The sequence below is a fragment of the Triturus cristatus genome, chromosome 2_2, assembly GCF_964204655.1.
Source record: "Triturus cristatus chromosome 2_2, aTriCri1.1, whole genome shotgun sequence".
NCBI lineage: Eukaryota > Metazoa > Chordata > Amphibia > Caudata > Salamandridae > Triturus > Triturus cristatus.
In genome coordinates, this window is record NC_140582.1 from 1,203,678,181 (window position 1) to 1,203,691,493 (window position 13,313).

Consider the following 13,313-nt stretch of genomic DNA (forward strand, 5'->3'; position numbering starts at 1 on the left):
TGAGCTGCAATACTTAACAAATCTGTACATGACATGAATAGTAAACCATGTTAAAAAAAACAAGCACGTTTATGTTTCTGTGGAATGAACTATACAAACACTTTTGTTTTAAAGTTTAAAAAGTTGGTAAAAAGTAATAAAGTAATTTTGTGCGCTAAGAAATGTATTGATTCAGTCACATTGTTTTGATAGTGTTTTTTTCCTCTTATTAGTGAAAATTTTAAATAGAATTTGTCCTGAAGAAATATATGTATAAATATTCGTATGGAACACCCATTATATTTTTGTTGGTTATGTATTAGATGCTCTGAACTTATAAAGTTGTAGATTCGATATGAATTAATGTAATTACATTGTTCTATTGTGGGCATATTTTGAACTTAATTACACAATTGTCATATCACTATCTTGATACTGTGGACTAAGAAAATTGTATTGGGACCTTTTTACAATCTTTTAATGATTTTAAACACGTTAATATACCGATTAGTCGTACAAACAATAAATGATACAAAGACACTGTCTTTTTAAAATAAAACATGCTTTTTCTGTTTTATTGATGATATTTGAAAAGTATTGCTTTTTGTTCACCCATGGATGCACTTTTATTTTGTAGTATTCCAGGGTTGTATTGCCTAGGGATAGAGAGGAATTATTTACATGCCCTTTTTTGACTGGGTTGCACTCAGAATAATCTATCCCTTACTTCATTTCACGGGGGCAATTTATATATAATTGTAGAACGTTCTAAAAAATTAAATAACAGGTTTTTAATGACACGGAAATTTCTTTTGTTTTTGTGTATTTTTAGTGCTACAAGGTGACAGGAAGTACTGTGAAAGTGTAAGTCATTATTTTATACTTATCCACACATTATAAGATAGACTGCTACAAACTGTGCAAATAGTTTTAGGATAAAATGGAGCTTCCAAAATTTAGAATTTAGTAATACCAGGCCATAAGTAATGCATTTATTTTGCATAACTTCACAGCCCAGTTGTTAACTCTTTGCACTACCACTAAAAAAAAAAAACCACACACATCTTTGCCATCACAGTGCTTGGAGTGATTCACGCAATTAAAGCCAGAATCACTCCCAAGCACCTTTTTCATTTGCAGATTAACTCCTAGGGCACATTTGCATTTCATTCAGGCAAGCAGGCACCCTGGCACGAAGGCTAGTTTGAAGGATTGTTATACCTGTCTGCCGGGCCTGTTCGTTTCACTGCACATGGCACTCAATTAACTTCAGCTGAAGCATTTTAAGGATTGGAATGAAGAGTCTGGGGCGGGTGTCCTTGTCCAAAAGGAAGAGCACATGTTTTAGATACTGGCAGTGAGGTCTGGAAATGCGTGACCCCCTTCGAAGGACTCCACGGCCCCCCTGGGGGTCGCGCCCCACAGATTGAAGACCTCTGCTCTACAGGGTCATCTACAGTCCTGCCAAATACCACGCATCAGGTGGTAGACTAACTAATTTCAGTGGGGTGATCCACATCATCGCACTGAAATGGAAAGTCGGGCATAAATGGCATAGCGCCTCCTCGGTTGTCAGCCATAGCGCTGCTAATCATGCACCAATAATCAATGCAGACTGAATGTGAAGCTGAATTCAGCAGTACGCTATGTGCACTGCTTCTGGCACGCTTTGACACTGGCTGAGTTACAATGTAACAATAGTATTACCCACACCGGGAGCCTGTAGCCTTTTGCTTTCCAGTCCGCCACAGCTTGTGCTGGTTGAGCGGAGAAAGCCTCTGGCATCACTTCTGGCGGAAGCGCGGTTAGCGCTCCAGTGGTTGCGGCATATGGGCCATAAAAGTCGCTGCCTGGACGGACACGCTGCAGACGTGCACAGCGAGCATGCTGCTGGCATGCCAGAGGCACGCCAAAGGCAAGCCCATCTGTTCCCGTCTGTGCCTGGTCATCGCCAGGAGCCAGGAACCCTGGACCTTTTTTAGGTAAACAATCAGACCACCAAACGTATTCACTACTCAGCAGACTTCTTACACCTGCTGAGAGCACAGAACAAGGCTAGCACGCCACTACAGCTTCTCTACACCAACCGGTATCCGCATACCCTAGAAGGCTCAGTGGCCTGTTACAATTGCCAGTTCCAAAATGACCAAGAGACTGGGATATCACCAGGGAAAGTACCCATACCTTCTCCAACAAAATATGGCCTAAATAGTCTTCTTTGTAATGTTAGGTCACTGGCCAAGCCCTCAACCGAGATATGGGATATGATTTCCTCCCAGTCTCCGGATACTTGCTTCTTAACAGAGACTAAACCTCTCCAACCATCGCCCTACCTATCCCTGATAACTATAAACTAACCCATCTCGATAGAGGGGATAAAACGGGCAGAGGCATTTCCATAGCTGTTAAAAACACAATCAATGTGACATGGGTCTCAACCACATGTACTGACTCCATAAAGGTAGGTATCTTTACGATAAGAGTGTCCGCAATGGATAGCTGGAATGAAGCACTGATTTACCTCCCTCAAGGGCCAAAAACCAATTTTAGTCAGCTATTGCTAGACATGGTACCATTGGCGTGAGTCTCCTCTGTTTTTGATATGTTTTGCTGGTTTAGATGCTTTGGGCACTGTGCCACTGCTATTCAGTACCACAGTGCAAGTGCTCCCTATTTTAAATTGATGTTTTGATTAATGACTCCACAATTGATTTATTTGGGTTACTGTCTGGCCCTCGTATTGTGCACTGCGTGTGCCCAGGGCTTGTAACTCAAATGCTGCTGGTGGGCTTGCAGCACCGATTGTGCCACCCACCAAAGCGGCCCGTGAAGTGTAACTCGGGCCTCCCACCGCAGAGCGCCGTACGCAGTCTAGGACTGCTGTGTCGACTCAGCGAGTGCACCCCCTCACCGGTCCTTGAACCTTCCCTTTTTCTGCATACCAGTCACCCCTATGGTAGGCCTACGGGCAGGGTGCGTTGTATGTAAAAGGTAGGTCATGACTTGGTGTGTGGCATGACCTGATAGTGAATTACAACCTATTTCATTTTTCACTATTGCAAGGCTACCTGTTCCCATAGGCCAGAATGGGCAGTTTCATTATAACACATTATAATCCTAACTGACTCAGAGAACTAGGTAGAGAGTCAAGTTTAGTATGCCTGAACTCAGAGTGATAAAATGCATCTTTTAGTGAAGTTGGTTTTAGCATTCTGTGTTTGAAAATACCACTTTTAGAAAGTCGGTATTTTCTTGCCTAACTATCCAGCCTGCCTTTGCTAGCGTGTGTATTGTATGTCTGGTTTTGTGAGTGACAGGGTCTGGGGGACCCCAGGAGACAGGGTGAGTCAGCACTAGGCTGAATAGGACGATCTACCTGAGGAGTGGTGGGAGGAGTAGCACCTGGGCCTGAATAGAGCTGTGCCTGCCTTCCACAATGCTGGCTCCACCTCCTGTGGTGCATCTGAGGACCCTGGCCTACTCTGACAAAGAAAGACGTTGGGTACTGGCCGGGTGCACCCCAAACCGGTTTGGACTAGGTACAGGACTCCCTGCCTTCAGAGGACAAAGGATTTCTGAGTATACATATTGGGGCCCAGACCCCAAGACTTTAGATCACTTCTGGGAACACAAGACGAACCTTTGCCGAGGAGAAGCTGCAGGAGTTGTACTGTCCCTCTGCCAGTGTGTTGTAGTGGGTTGGCCTGCAGTGGTTTCTTCATTGCAGAGTAAAGGAGAAGGAACCATTTAAGAGTAACTTCATTATCTTGCAGAATATTACTCCAAGGGCTTGAATCGAGCTAGCCTTCTGTCTGAAGTCTCAGGGAAACAAAAGGCTTCACCCCTTCTGTTTGAGTGCTGCTGGAACTTGCTGTTTCAGTCGCTAGAGAGGAACGCCGTGAACTGTCTTTGTTTACTTTCTTCAGGTACTGTTCCGTGGGGGTTTGTCTTGACTCCGGGCCCTACGCTGCGCACCTCGCAGTCGGTGCCGTACCTTGAGAACAATTTTGCTTAGTTGTTGGGATAACTCCCTTTGGGGTTATCTGTTGCTAGAGACTATTTGAATTGAAGAGTCTATTTTTGAATTACTTCTACCATCGTGAAGTATCATCGTAAATTATCGTATTGTGGATTTTTGTCATTTGTGGTCTTGTGATAAGTCTATATAAAGAATACTTATTTTTATACATCCCGGTGTGGTGTCCGTTTGTAGTGTTTTCCCTGTATTACTGTATGTGGTCACAAATGCTTAACGCACTGCCTCTGAGATAATCCTGCCTGCTTGTTCCAAGCTACCAAGGGGGTGAGCAGGGGTTATCCAGTAGTGTAATCTCCTTTCCCTGCCGTAGACGAACGGTCCCTACTTGGACAAAGGTGTATACCACTGCCAACTAGAGACCCCGACCTCTAACAGCTATTGATAGGACAGATAGCCATGCATGTCCTACCTTAAAACAGATTTCTCTTTCTAAGCGACTTTAATTTCCATGGGGAAGAACATACCAACCTGGAAGTAAGGGAACTTCTAACAGACCTAGAAACATTAGGACTCTATCAAAGAGTCAATGGCCCGACGCATACAGCTGGTCACATACTGGATCTGATTTTTTCCAACATAGAACAGCTGGACTGTAAGACACCTCTCCCCCTTACATGGATTGATCACTTTCTAGTCACTTTTGAGGTTCAGCCCCCTCACTCCCTGGGTATTACTACAAACAGCAGTCCGTGACGGGATGCCGATAGACCTTGGCACAAAGTTACTCCTGAAGCCTTTAGTGATGTTTTTCACCCCAAGTCAACAAATGACAATCCTGAGGTCTCTGAATTGCTGAATTCCTTCAACTCTGCCCTTACGGCGGTGCTGGCCGAAACAGTTTCATTTCAAAATCACGGTCCCACACATCACCGACCATCAGCCCCATGGTTCACGTCACAACTAAAGCTAGAAAAAACGAAATGCAAGATCTTAGCGAGACTCTGGCATAGAAGGAAAGAGCCTCAAGACAAGGATCAGTACAAACATGCGTTGTCTCGATATCATCAGAATATCAAATCTGCTAGGCAGAGCTTTATCAGTAACCAAATCGAACGTCCCGACAACTCCTCCAAAGTACTTTTTAGTATAGTTCACGATTTTATTTACCCACAAGTGTGCATTCAATCTCCTGTGGAATCGCAAGACCTCTGTGACTCTTTGGCTAATTTCTTCCAGGAGAACATTTCTCATATCTATTCCAAGTTCTCTGCTGCTCCTTTGCAGCACACAGGGATCACCATCCCTAAAGAAGAGCAGCCATAAGTAACCATCCACACACTAGACAGTTTTCAGCCTATCACTTTAGAGGAAATATACAGCTCCTTGGATGCAGCCAGGTCTGGGTCCTCTCGGGATCTCTGTCCACCTAAAATAATATCCCTTGTAGCTACCTGCTACGCCCCAATGATCCCAGAGATCTTTAATTGCTCAATAAAAAACAGGTATTATTCCGACAGAGTGGAAGGCAGCATGCGTATGGCCCATATTAAAAAAAGCAACGCTGGTCCAAAAATCTCTTGGCAACTATCGCCCAATATCCTTGGTACCCCTTCTGGACAAACAGCTTGAAGGCCTGCTAAACAAACAGCTGGAAATCCTATCTTGAACTTAATAATATCCTTGATCCCTCACAATCTGGCTTTCACCCAGGGTACAGTACAGAGACGGCGCTCCTGGCCGTGACCGATTCATTGAGACTGGGGGTGGATGCAGGAATGCCTGTGATTCTGATATTATTAGATCTCTCTGCAGCCTTTGACACCAAGTCTCATTCAAGGCTCTTGGAAAGGCTGCAAGCAGTTGGTATACAGGGTCTGGCACTTAAGTGGCTTCAGCATTTCCTGACAGACAGGCAGCAAACTGTCATCCTGGGCACGTACTCAGCATGCAAAATGAGTTTAGACAAGGGTGTTCTGCCGGGCTCATGTTTGAGCCCCATCTTGTTCAATATCTATATGGCCCCGTTAGCGCAGATTGCAGAGCACTTTGGCTTTGAGATAATATCATATGCTTATGACACCAGCTGATGCATACTCTAGGTCTAGACTGGATAACAGCAAAAAAATGCTTCGCATCAGGTATGCTAGCAATCTCCGACTGGATGACCGAGAACTATCACCAGCTAAACCCTGAAATGACGGAGATCATGTTGCATGGAAAAGCCTCCTCCATGGCACGCAATCGTCATTGAAACAAAATCTAAACTGAAACTTAGGGGCATATTATCAAGCACAGAGTTAAAATTATCGCCGCTTTAGCGGCAGAAAACTGCTGCTAAAGCGGCGATAATGGGCTTGATAATATGCCGCAGAGAATTCCAATAAAAGCCCATGTTGGCACCAGAACATGGGCTTCTATAGGAATTCTCAAGGGCATATTATCAAGCACATTATCGCCGCTTCAGCTGCAGTTTTCTGCCGCTAAAGCGGCGATAATTTTAACGCCTTTTCATGATAATATGCCCCTCAGTTTCAGTGCTCGTGGTCTATCTCAGCCCCCGAGCACCGAAACACTTGGGAGAGGTATCGTTGGAAAGGGGAGAATGTCCCCTTTCAAATGGTACCCTTCCCTAGTGGATCCCTGCTTGGGGATCACCCCAGGAGGACGATCCCCAAGCAGAGATCCACCCACTAGCACCAGGGAGGGGGGAGCGGCCCCTTGGGCAAAGGCTTTTGCTCCCCCCATGTTTTTGGGGCAAATTTAGTCTTTCTGGCAGTATCCCCCAATCTGGCCCCCTGGGGGGCAGGAAGCCCCCTAGAGGCCAGGGATTTTTTTAAACTGAAAAATAGGAGTGGGGGCTGCCCAATATGGACACGCCAAAGCCCCCAACGCCCCAGCACAATTAGAGTCTGTCTGCCCCTTGGGGGGCAGATGGGGCAGTAGCCCCCAATCTGCCCCCCGGGGGGGCAAAAAGCCCACTAAATGCCAGGGATTTTTTGGGGACAAATTTAAATTAGGGTGGTGGCTGCCCAAAACGGGCATGCCCATGCCCCTACCCCCTCCCCTGCAAAAATGACAGCCTTCCTGTCACCCCTGAGGGGCAGATGGGGCAGTAGCGACCAATCTGCCCCCCGGGGGGGCAAAAAGCCCACTAGAAGCCAGGATTTTTTTGGGTCAAATTTTAATTAGGGTGGGTGAAGTGGCATACCTGTTTTGGGCAGCCCCCACCCTAATTAAAATTGGTCCTAAAAAATCCATGGCATCTAGTGGGCTTTCAGCCCCCCCTTGGGAGGCAGATGGGGTCATTCGCCCCCAATCTGACCCCCGGGGGGGGCAAAAAGCCCACTAATCGCCACAGATTTTTTGGGGGCAAATTTGAATTAGGGTGGGGGCTGCCCAAAACGGACATGCCCATACCCCTAACCCATCCCCCACAAAAATAAAGCCTTTCTGCCCCTCTGGGGGCAGAAGGGGCAATAGCCCCTGTGAGAAGTTGGCCTGGTATATGATGCTCACTAGTTAAAGTGATCACCTTGTACCATGCCAAGCAACCCTTATGGTGTGGTTGTAAGTCAACCTTTTTGGACTAGCTGCCCTAGTGGTAGCGTAGGCTAAGCAGTCTTTGAGGCTAAACTCGTGAAGCGTGTTAAGCAAGCTGTTTTACCAATAGTAACCCCCTTTTATACCAATGAAAGGACACCACACAGATATATATTCAAAATATATATATATTTATTTCTCAAAGTAACCCCTAGTCTCTTTATGAGCACAGGAGCACAAATCGTCAAACAAGATTATCACAGAATACACAGAAGTTGCACTTTATATGGATAGGCCCTGGTGGCCACTCGAACCATATACTAAGATAGTGGTATAAGTACCACGAACAGAAAAGGGAAAAGGCCTAGGGCCTCTAGAATCGCTGGGCCTACAAGGAGCTAACGTCAGTTAGTGACCAGGAGGTCCACGGGTGGCGTGTGCAGAGCAAATAGTCACACGCGGGCTCCCATAGGTTTCAATGGGTGCGTAAAAAGTACAAAGTTACTGCAAAAGGAATCTTCCGGATGACCTAGGAACTTAAGATTTGGAACACAGGCACTAGAGATGTAATACTACACTTGGGCACAGGTGTGCCAGCTTTACCTCACCCACAGGAAGCGGGTGCATAGGCCTCAAGTGCGTCGGGTTTCTTCTATCTGTTCCGTGGGGCCTGTAGACAAAAGTGCTGCAGGCGGTCGGTCGGGAAGAGATGCAGTGGATCCAAGAGTGGATCGGAGATGTTGAAGACCTGTAAGCAGAGGGGACAGTGTTCACAGTCACTAGCCAGTGACCAGCGTGGCACCAGGTGGGTACCAGGCGATGTCGGGTGCAAACAGGTGATGAGGGGTAGCTTGTCTCCGCAGCCACGTGGTCCCTGAAGGTCGACGACGTCCAGGAGTCGGCTCACGAGCTGTCCCACGCAGGCTCTCGCTGTCGGCGGTGTCGGCGACTTGATCGAAGCAAACAAGCCTTGGCAAAAGCAATTGTAGAAGGATTCGGAAATCAGCTGTTGGTTCTGACCAGCAAGGTCAGAGGGATTGCTCCTTTGGAGGGGAGCAAGGGCCAGTCTGGAGCAACCAGACCAGCGGTGTTTGTCGTAGATTTCGTCGCCAAGATGGCCACTAGCCAGCGGGCCAGCAACCGGTTAGGCGCGTCGAGTGGCAAAATGCAGAAGGGCCCCACGCAGATCGTGGAGATGCTGGAGGGCTCACCTTTGGTGCAGATGCTGCTCGAGGGTTGGGCTTCTCAGGACCCAAAGCACAACTTGGAGGGAGCCTCGGTTGTTGCACTTGTCAGCTTGTCGTAGTCGTTCCAAGATGGCTGGCTCCACGGGTCTCGGTGCCTCCACGGGTCTCTTCTTTGCAGGGACTGTGGATCGGGCGGTGAGAGGTCTGGAGGTCCAGGTCTTGTCAGTCTCTGGGCTCGGGCTCCGGCGGGAGGCGGCGGCAAAGCAGACGGTGATTCGCTGGATGGTGCTTGCGTTAGCAAGGTGGTCACTCCCTGACCACAGGGGAGATTTTCTTCAGTCTTCTGTGCAGCAGAATGTCGAAGTTCCCGTCTTCTTCTTAGTTTCAAGTTGATTCCAGGATGTCTGAAGTCTTAGGACACAGCTCCTACCTTTATTCGGATTCTAGGGGCCGGACTACCTGCTAGGTCCCTCCCTATGGGTGGGACCAGGAAGGGGGGTGGTTACACCCCCAATCCTTTGTCCAGCTCGCCCCAGGCCCGGGACTGGTGTGCCCCAGGACCGGTTTGAACTGGCATATGCACCGAGGCTCCTTGTGAGCCACAGGCATGTCTGGTTTCTTTCAAGCCCTACCTGACCAATACACAAAATCCTGTCTGGGGTGGTGCACGCACCTCCCCTGGCAGGAAACCCTTTGTCCACACCTCCCAAGCTGGAAGGACTCCCAGCAGCAGGAGGGCAGACTTGTGTCTGTGGTGGCAGCATCCATTTTGTGGAGCTGAGGCTATGTCTGATTTTACCCGGGTTTCAGGTACTGTACATGTCGTGTCCCTCTAGAAGGGTGGAATGCTAACCCCGTCGCCAGAATTGGCGAGGGGTTAGTATTCCAATTCGTATGACACCTTACTCGACATGTTTTGATAAAGCCAAACCAAAGATAGCATTTAACCGCGAGGTTCATAATGCACTTAAGAGTATATGGTATGACGATATCTGGAAACAGTAGAAGGAAGTTGTTCCGACCACTGCAGACAGGCTCAGCTCATGCCAGAGCACCATCTCACATGGAACCAAGCACTCTGCCTTCAGGATTGTTAAGGCCTGCCATAGGAGTGACTTATAGGTTACCAGGTGTCCCATTTAAGTTTAGGTATAGGTATACTACACCTAAGTAAGAGGTGATTACACCAACTTACCCCAGCTGAGTGATCAGCCAGTTGTGTCAGATTGTTAGGCCAAGCCTGGGGTGGCATAATACATGCTTCAGTCCCTGGCAGGCCTTGGATACACCAATGCCCTGGGTACCTAGTGTACACTGGTACAGGGGCTGACAGGGTGATCCAACCAATTGGGTATGTACCTAGGGTACATGGAGTCCATTTTACAGAGAGAGCAGATAGCCTGAGAGCCTGAATGGCAGGATCTCAGGCCAACTAAGTCGAAAAACCAGCTAGACACTAGGCAAAAATTTGGGGGTAACCATAGTCAGATATCCACCTTCCTACACAACCCCCCCCCCCAAACGAAGGGAGATAAGGCTGACCTTGACCAGGTAAGCCTATATTGCCCAAGTGGCCATATAAGGAGGAACCAGCACTGGCATGGTTACCCCCTGTCTCATGGTCCACTAAGCAATCCCTCACCCTAAGGGTATCAGAGGGTCTCCACCATAGGGAATCTCTACCTGTGGTGTGTCTTGGCAAAGTAAAAGGCTGGTGTTGAGATGGAGTACTGAAGTGAGTGTCCTCAAAGTGAGGCCTCAGCTTCCTCCAATCATCCTCCACCATGGATGCCTTTCTTCCTTTAACTGAGTTGCACTGTGCTCTCAGGGTCAGCCTCTGGCTACCTAAAGCTGGAGGCTGGGTCCCTTTTGTGGGCTTACTGGAGGGACGGGTCAGGTTTGGGGCCCTAAGGTCCCATGTTTGCCTGTGCCCAACAGAATCCCCCTGGGGGAGGTCCCTAACTACCTGTAAAGGAGATCCCTCAGGAATGTTTTTACCCATCACCTGACTAGGGCTACTAGCCAGGCAATCCTCATTCTTTTGATGGGGGGGTTCTTGTGGACAGGGGCCCTCTGGGGGTCCACTGGCCTCCCTGACCTCTGCAGCCCTGGGCTGACTGAGGCAGGGTAGAGAGAGGCAGGCTACCTGCACCAGACTGGATCCCACCTTGGAAGGGGCCACTGACATCAGAGGCTCTGCCAGGCCAGGCCTGGCTACCTCTGGGGCAGTTCCTTCACAAGGGGTGAGGTCAGATCCCTGAGGAGGCTGACCTTTTCCTAATGTCTGGGGAGAGGGAGACTTTTCTTCCTCCCCACTACTCTCAGTTTGTGTGGAGTGATCCATTGTTTCAGGCTTCACTACACCTATGTCAGTCTGAGTATAGGCTGAGACCATTACAGCCTTGCCAACCTTTTCAGGGGGGCACTCAGTTTGTGTTTGAGCTGTGACTGTCACAGCTCTGCCAGTCCCTACAGGGAAGTCTGTCTGTGCCTGGGCTGTGGCTACCACTGCCCTTCCAACCTTTTCAGGGAGGAAATCTATTTGGACAGGGGTTGTGAATGGCACAACCCCCCTACCCTTTTGTGAAAGGCCTACCATTTTAGAATGGGTGTCTTGTTCAACTCCAGCCCAAGCTGAGAGTTCTAAGTCATTCCCCAGTAAGCAGTCTACAGGCAAGGTTGGGGACACTGCTACCCTTTTAGGGCCAGTGACCCCTCCCCAGCTGAGACATACCTCTGCCATGGGATGACTGTTCTGTTTGCCATCAATGTTAGTCACCTGGTAGGAGAAACCAGGCAAAAGCTGCTCAGAGGGAACTAGCCAATGGGCCACCATTGTGATGCTAGCCCCAGTGTCTCTGTAGGCCTCAGCTTTTGTACCATTGATGTAGGGCTCCTGTCTGTACCTACCCAAAGTGTTGGGACAGGCAGTGAAGTTGGCAAACCCCATGCCACCATCACAGACAAGAGTGGTTGCTGTAGGGGAATTGGCTAAGCCAGGGTCCCCCTGTGTTCCCCAAGTAAACCCACCCAGATTTCTGGGGGCACTCCCACCACCTGGGGGATTACTGCTGACAGTAATAGGTGGTGTGACAGGAGTAATTGGAGGAACAGTTTTGTTTTTAGCCCTTGGGCAACCGCTGTCAGTTTTCCAATGCCCAGGAGTTTTACACTCATGGCAGTAGGGCTTTTTAGCTGTGGTAGAGGAGGGAGCTTGGGACCCACCACCCTGTGTGGAGTTTTGGGGCCCTGAGGAAGGTTTCTCTTTTTCTTTATCCCCACCCTTCTCTTGAGGCTTGGTGGTATCTTTCTTTTGGTCACCACCCTGGTTTTTAGGCCTGATCCTGGTCCTGACCCATTTATCTGCCCTCTTTCCCAATTCTTGGGGAGAGGTCAAATCTGAGTCTACCAGGTGTTGATGGAGAAGCTGGTTTTGACAATTACTTAAAATCTGCTCTCTCATCATCAAATTGTACAATCCTGTATAATCAGACACCTTACTTCCCAGCAACCAACCCTCCAAAGCCTTAGTGGCACATTCCACATATTCAGACCAGTCCTGAGTCTGTGTCTTCTGGGTGTCTCTGAACATTAACCTGTACTGTTCAGTGGTTAAGCCTAACCCATCAACTAGGACACTCTTCAGGACTCTGTAATTTCTGACATCCTCTTCTCTAACAGTGAGGAGTCTATCTCTGCCTCTCCCCTCAAAGGAGAGCCATAAGATTGCTGCCCACTGGTCTTCAGGAACCTGCTGCACTTTGCAGGCTCTCTCAAGAGCAGTCATCCATTTGTGGATGTCATCCCCACTTTTGTAGGGGGGCACAATCTTGGACAGGTTCCTATTGTCAAAGACCCTATCTTTGTCCCTAGGGACATTGCTGCCACCAGTGGGTATAGACCCACTCTCTCTATGCTGCCTAGCCTTGCTCAGTTTTTCTTCCATCAGGGCTACTTCTAGCTCCTGCTTCCTGATCCTCAGCTGAGCCTCTTGCATCTTGGCCTCATGTTCCCTCCTCTGAGGGGTGGTCATCCTTCTCCTGGAGTGACCTTGAGAGCCTCTAGAGCCATGGGAAGCATTGGAGTCACCTGAGCGATTCCTTTGCCTTCCAAGCCCTGTGTTAAGTCCACTGGGGAGATCCAGTGGGTTGAACCCACTGTCAGTCCCCAATAGCCTTGGTTTAGCTGGGCCAAGTATAATACTTGGCACTGGGCTAGTTCTCCCTTCATCCTCACTACTGTCAGTATCCTTTTCACTCTCATCCTCTGTGGTAGGCATCCCATCTAAGGGGTGACTATTGGGAAGGGGTACTTCAGTGGCATCTTCAGAAGGGGGGCCTCCTGTTCCTGACCCTAAGGGGGCTAACTGGGAAGCTTTCTTGAGTGCTCTCTGATTCTCATCATTCTGTAAGAGCTCTCTGAGCTCAGCAGAGTTTGGGTTCTTGGGCTGTTTAAGGCCTCTAAGAGTTGCCAAATGCCTGAGCTCATTCTGATTAAGGGTAGCAAAGCTGGATGGTGCCCTCTGGGGGTCACTCTCAACAGAGATGGGTACAGTGGACCCCTCTGCCCCGGCCATTGCTCTTAAGTGTGGGTGGATGTGTTGCAATCTACCTACACTTGGGTTTACC

General features: G+C 48.5%; 1 long non-coding RNA gene across 1 annotated transcript in view; it reads left to right on the forward strand.

Moving 5' to 3' along the window:
• LOC146863393 (uncharacterized) overlaps positions 1-13,313 on the forward strand; it is an 87,491-nt gene that overhangs the window by 53,407 nt on the left and 20,771 nt on the right. The window contains exon 3 of the long non-coding RNA XR_014978605.1: positions 812-843. This is a non-coding gene — a long non-coding RNA (uncharacterized LOC146863393). The remainder of the gene's footprint in view (positions 1-811; positions 844-13,313) is intronic.